The sequence below is a fragment of the Mytilus galloprovincialis genome, chromosome 7, assembly GCF_965363235.1.
Source record: "Mytilus galloprovincialis chromosome 7, xbMytGall1.hap1.1, whole genome shotgun sequence".
NCBI lineage: Eukaryota > Metazoa > Mollusca > Bivalvia > Mytilida > Mytilidae > Mytilus > Mytilus galloprovincialis.
Window position 1 is genome coordinate 45,546,806 of NC_134844.1, and position 6,031 is coordinate 45,552,836.

The following is a 6,031-nucleotide window of genomic DNA, read 5'->3' on the forward strand; positions in this document are numbered from 1 at the left end:
ATTGCCGAGGGAATAACCTCCAAAAAAAAACAAAACAAATGACATAGAAATTAACATCTATAGGTAATCATACAGCTTGCAACAATGAGCAACCTAATACCGCACAGAGTATAAAAAACTCTTCAACGTTTTCTGTCCTTTAAAATACCTGGCTTTATAACATACGACTTTGAGCGTTCCTATTGAAGAAATAACAGAAAAGTGTTTCTGAAACATGATGTTAATAACGAATTGTTTTCATTTTTATAGCACTGAGTGGATACCTCTGCTGTTGGGCTATTAATACCCCAGGGTATCATCAGCACAATAGTCAGTACTATAGTACTAAATTCCCCGTTATAAAGTTTGAATCCCTCGGGCATGTATGCCTTACATGTAAATAAATATATTTTTTTTAATTTTTGGACAGTTTCAGCTGATACATGTTAAAGCTCGTCAGCGTTTTCGGTTCTTTATAAGTCCTTGGTTTTTCAATTTTTTGCTTTCATCGTTCATGATGAAGGTCCACCAAGAAAAGTGCTTAAGACGCATAAAATGTAACACGTTTTGTTTGCAATTTTTTCAATGAAAGGTCCCGAAATGAGAAACGAAAATCCTTCTTAACCAGAAAACCTGCATCAAGTTTATCTGATTTAAGATCGTAATCAATAGAACACTATCATTTCCAATTCAAGTGTTGTATAGTTTTTTGTTGCACTTTAGTGTTTCTGTTGTTTCGTTTTTTCCTCCCATAGTTGATGTGTTTTCCTCGGATTTTGTTTGTAACCCTGATTTGTTATCTTTTAATCGATTTACTCTGTATTCAACATGACCATACATTATTATTTTTTTTTAACTAACCATGTCAATAACAATTCATTTCAGCACAAAAAGTGCTGACTACTGGGCTTGTGCTATAAGGATGACCTTGGAATTATTATTTACAACCACTCTGCCAATACCACTGCTGGTGGATGTTGTATCGTATTCAATTTCATTACCAGTTTTTTTTTTATTATTTGCATATGTGCCCCTAGCTGTCTAAAAAATGTATAATATATATTAATGACTTCGAGTACAGGACATTTCTTTTAAACTATATGTATAGATTATACATGCCCTTCTTCCATATTGGCCCTGGTATCATCCCTAGACTCCCATATAAGCCTCGCGGCCTTTCACCAGGGCCAATATGGAAAAGACATATTATAATCTATTTATCACATATTCCAGTTCTACAGAAAAGAGAAAAAAAATCAATTATGACAATTTGATGAAACATAACAGGTAAATTCTTAAACATTTTATCACAGAAGTGTAGTTAAGGATAAAATGACGTCACGTCATTTGGAACCAGGGCACAATAACCAATAACTTCTTGTTTGCCCCGGGGAATTTTGAGGTTATAACATACGCCAAACCCGACGTACTCGTAACACATATGTGATATTTATAAATACACATGGAAAAAAGTATTGCAACACCAAATTGAAATTCAAATTAAAAAAAAAAAACACTGTTTATTTGTTTGTGATATAATTTATAGAAATAGAATTCGTTAAACATTATTTAAATACTACCTGAGTTTAACATGTTTAATCAATAAATATCGATTCGATAAGTTCTTACCTGAACATGCAGCTACTGTACTCGTAAGCAATAAAACAGATGTTTGTATCCTCAGTGTTTTCAACTCTTTAAATAACCAAGTTTATAAAGTTCTGTGAATGACACCTTGTAATTGGTCATCCACAACTCATAACTGCAGCAAGATGGCAGATAATCAGCATGAGCGAATTAGGTATGTCATTGTGACAATTGCACGTAGTGTTGGTCATCACCATTCCACTATAAGTCGTTTTGAAAATAAAAATCAGGCAACACACGCTGTTAAAGATATTCCGAGACCTAGAAGACCCCTTATAACATCTGCTAGGGAAAATCAAGCATAATGAAGGTTGGTCAGAATGAAACCCATTGAAAACAATACAATTCTAAAAAGAGAGTGATGACCATACATGAGCCTTTAAACACAAACTGTTCGAGAACGGCTCATCGCTATTGGTTATCGTGCGATAAGACCATTTCGGGGACCTTTGCCTACGAACAGACATACAGTTGTCCGTATCCAATATAGTGCAGAGCTCGCCAAAGTTGGAAATTAGCATCGTGGAGGAAGATCCATTGTTCCTATGGAATTCGGCTTATCTTCTTTGGCCCGATCGTAGACCTAATTTGAACCAAATTGAGCATATATGGGACACTTTTTTGGCGTAAAGCGCACGAAAGGACACCCCAGTTCAAACACGTCATAAAATAAACAATACCCTTCGACAGGAATGGTTGCTGCTACCATAGCAACAAATTAGTTGACTTATGGCAGGAATCAGAAGACGTTAAGATGCGATTATCCGTTTGAATGGAGTCTGCACACAAAGTACTAATTCTTTTGCACATAACAATTAACCATGATGTGAACAATCATCTAAAGATTAATTTTTAAATGTCTGACATTGTAAAGTTCGACTACAGTAAAAGTTGTAAAATGTATTTTTTTGTACAAAAACACTTCATTTTGTTATGAAAATTTTGGTTAGATAAAACATTTCTTTTCATACATTTTTTATTTGTTTTAATGCCAATGTTATCATTAACTAAGTTTCAATATTATTTTACAATTATTTTATCATATTCCATCCAAAATAAGAGGCTGATTTATCAAAAAGTGTTGCAATACTTTTTTCCATGTGTATATATGATATTGTACAATTGATACCAACACCTTATGTTCACTTGAATTCTTTAACTATATTTTATGATTTTAAGATATTGATGTACCAAACTTATTAAAGATATCAGGCTCAAAATTGTGTACGTCAAACGCGCGTTTTGTCATTTAAAGATTCCTGAGTGACTCTCAAATCAAACACATAAAAATGTAAAATAAATAACGAACTTCAAGTTGAAGATCAGTGAGGACCCAAAAATTCCGAAAGGTATTCAGAACACCTGGGGAAATTTGATAAATCCATTTAATTAAAACGACTCATTTAAACTAATCCGCTCGTTTCAACCCCTTCATTCCTCAGAACTATATCCCGAAGGTATGTTGTTAGAATGTTAACACCAATTAAATTTTATATTTCAGAAAACTCTTTACAAAAAAGCAATTTTAAAGCAAATTGCGTTTCGGTATGATTACAGTTGACTTTCTGATATAAGTCGAGTTTTTGATTATTCTGGTTACAGGATAGTCAGCAGAAATATGGTTGGTAAATGCTGTTTATTTGAAGTTATGGAACGAATGAAAATTTTTGATAAAAGTGTCAACTTTTTATGAAAATCTTCATCTTAATGTCTTTAGTAATTTTCTTTCAACCTTTTCCGTTGCTCTTTGCAATTTTTTTTCTTCATAGAATTAGTTTTGAGCTGGTAATTATATGTTTGTGAAATGAATAGAGTTATTTCTTCATGCTTCACTATGTTCAGTCTGAAACTCATCACAAGCAAATGGAAAATCTTTTGGACTGTTGTGTCCTATATGCTCTTCAACTTCGTTCATTTTTTGAACATTTTTTAAAATCTTTTTTTAGTAAAGCGTCACTCTTGTGAAGACAAAATACCACCATGACGTTCACAATTCGAAGCCTGATATCTATGATGAGTTTATTTCACCATGCAAAATCGACGTTCAGTTTACTACTTAATTAGGTCTTCAAAGGATTAGGTAGAAAAAAACATGAACGGTACAAATATCTTTTCACTGGTTGCAAATTTCGGAAATCTTTGTCCCCTCCGTGACAGATATTGTTTTCTGTCATGATTCAATGTTTTGTTATCGGGAAGGATTGGGGTTTATGGCTAATCTTGGTTTGTTTTTTTTCCATTTAATGGTATTAACGGATTGACAAATTAAAAAAAAAGAGTTTTTATGTTGTACTGTTATACCACTGTCCCAGGTGAAGGGGAGGGTCGGGATCCCGCTAACATGTTTAACCCCGCCACATTATTTATGTATGTGCCTGTCCTAAGTCAGGAGCTTGTAATTCAGTGGTTTTCGTTGGTTCATGTGTTACATATGTGTCTTTCGTTCATTATTTTATACAAATAAGGCCGTTAGTTTTCTCGTTTGAATTGTTTTAAAGTTGCAATAAAGATAAATAAATCAAAGTTACTGTCATTCAACTTCATATTTTCATTGTTGCTCATGTTTGTCTGAAATCCATGTTGAATGGCTGTCTCATTAGCAATGGTTCCACATCTTCTAATATAAAGTCACTAAGACCGAAATCAGAGACATGGGTGTTCATCCTAATTAGTGGTCAGAACAACAAGCGTTACATATGGCATCATGTTTGTCCTTCCATCCTTTTGAAGTGCAAGATTTAACCCTCTGATGTTTTACTTTGTTTGGATTTTGGCACGCGGACCTTGAACAGGCATGATGAATGCATTTCTCTATGTTATGATATTACAACAAAATATACTTGGATTAATCGTTGGATTAATCGTTTTTCATCATTATTTTACTTGCATTACTTCAATTGTCATATTTGACAAAGATCTTTTAACAATTGACTCGATCATCTCGAGAGAGACAGATAGAGAGAGTACTAGTAAGCAATACTTACAAAGTTATATATTCAATATAGACCAATATGCAACAATATAACAGCCTTTATTTGAGGCGGATACTATGTCTGCTATAATATAGCGTGTTATAAAATTTAAGTTCATTAAAGGGTATTGTTGCCAGCCAATTGGGTACCACTGGCTGCTTACATAAACAATGCTGAATAACATGGTTATGTGAATGACATCATAACACAGGAAGCTGCTGACTGTAACATAAGGACAAATAAGGAAATTGTGGTTCTTCAGACAAGTGTATGTTTATGTAAATTGTCACATATACATTTTCATACTAGTTTCAATTTCTCTCTAGAACTTCTAAATGTATCTAACTTACTGTTAAATGCATGCCTTAAGTTTAAGATTTCGTGGTGATTATTTCCGGACTGTTCAAAATAAACACTTAGTATTGTTAGCACCATCGGCAGATCATACAACAGTTAGTATCTTACTTTAAGGCATCGAGTTTTATCATTGTTGGAGTTTGAAATAATTTTGAAGAAGTAAATATACTATCTGTTCTTCGGTTGCAACAGACGGTTGTTTTGTGAAACTCCTTAGTTTTAATAATTTTTGTTGTACCGTTTGAATTTCAATTAAATATTGACAACTACTACAATCAACTGTTATCGTTGATTGTAGTAACTCTTCATCAATGATAGTTTATCTAATAATAATTAAGACATGTGTTTTGAAAATAGTCGAATATCGATAATAATTATAAAATTCACAACGTATTTACCGTAGATCAATTCGTTTGTCAAATATCATATGTGCATTGTTTTCATTGTAGTTCATAAACAATTTCGATCTTTCAATTCAATTTGGATGCAATTCTTGATGTTTTACGGCTACCCGTCGTCTATTTCTTTTAAAATGAAACGTAGTCAAATACGAAGCAATCCATTATTGAAAATCTGATGCTCAAATTTATCAAATAAAACTAATTAAATGACAGAGTGAAATAGTTTAGGAAATTATTTCGTTTGACTTAATTCGATAATTTTTATTCTTTCAATTTCTTTATCTTGTATTTAAATGATCTACTGCATCTTCGTTTGTTATCAGCACATTTGATGTAATGTGTTTGATAATGGCTTTCTAACCTTTAATTGATTTTTTGTGTGTATAATTTCAAAATTTTCCTTTTGTGTACATAAATAATGATATTTTTTATGTCATAATCAAGAATTATTAGAACGCATATCTAAACAAATGTTTTGGAGAAGAGAGGCAAAAATACCAAAGGAATATTCAAACTATTTAATTGAAAACAAACTGACAATATCAAAGCAAAATTGTATCATCAATATAAACAAAATGCATAATATATGATAAAACAATCGTTTTACATTAAAAGGGATGTACTCTTATAATTTTAGCAGATAAGACTATTTTTTTACAATACCTCATGTGTAAA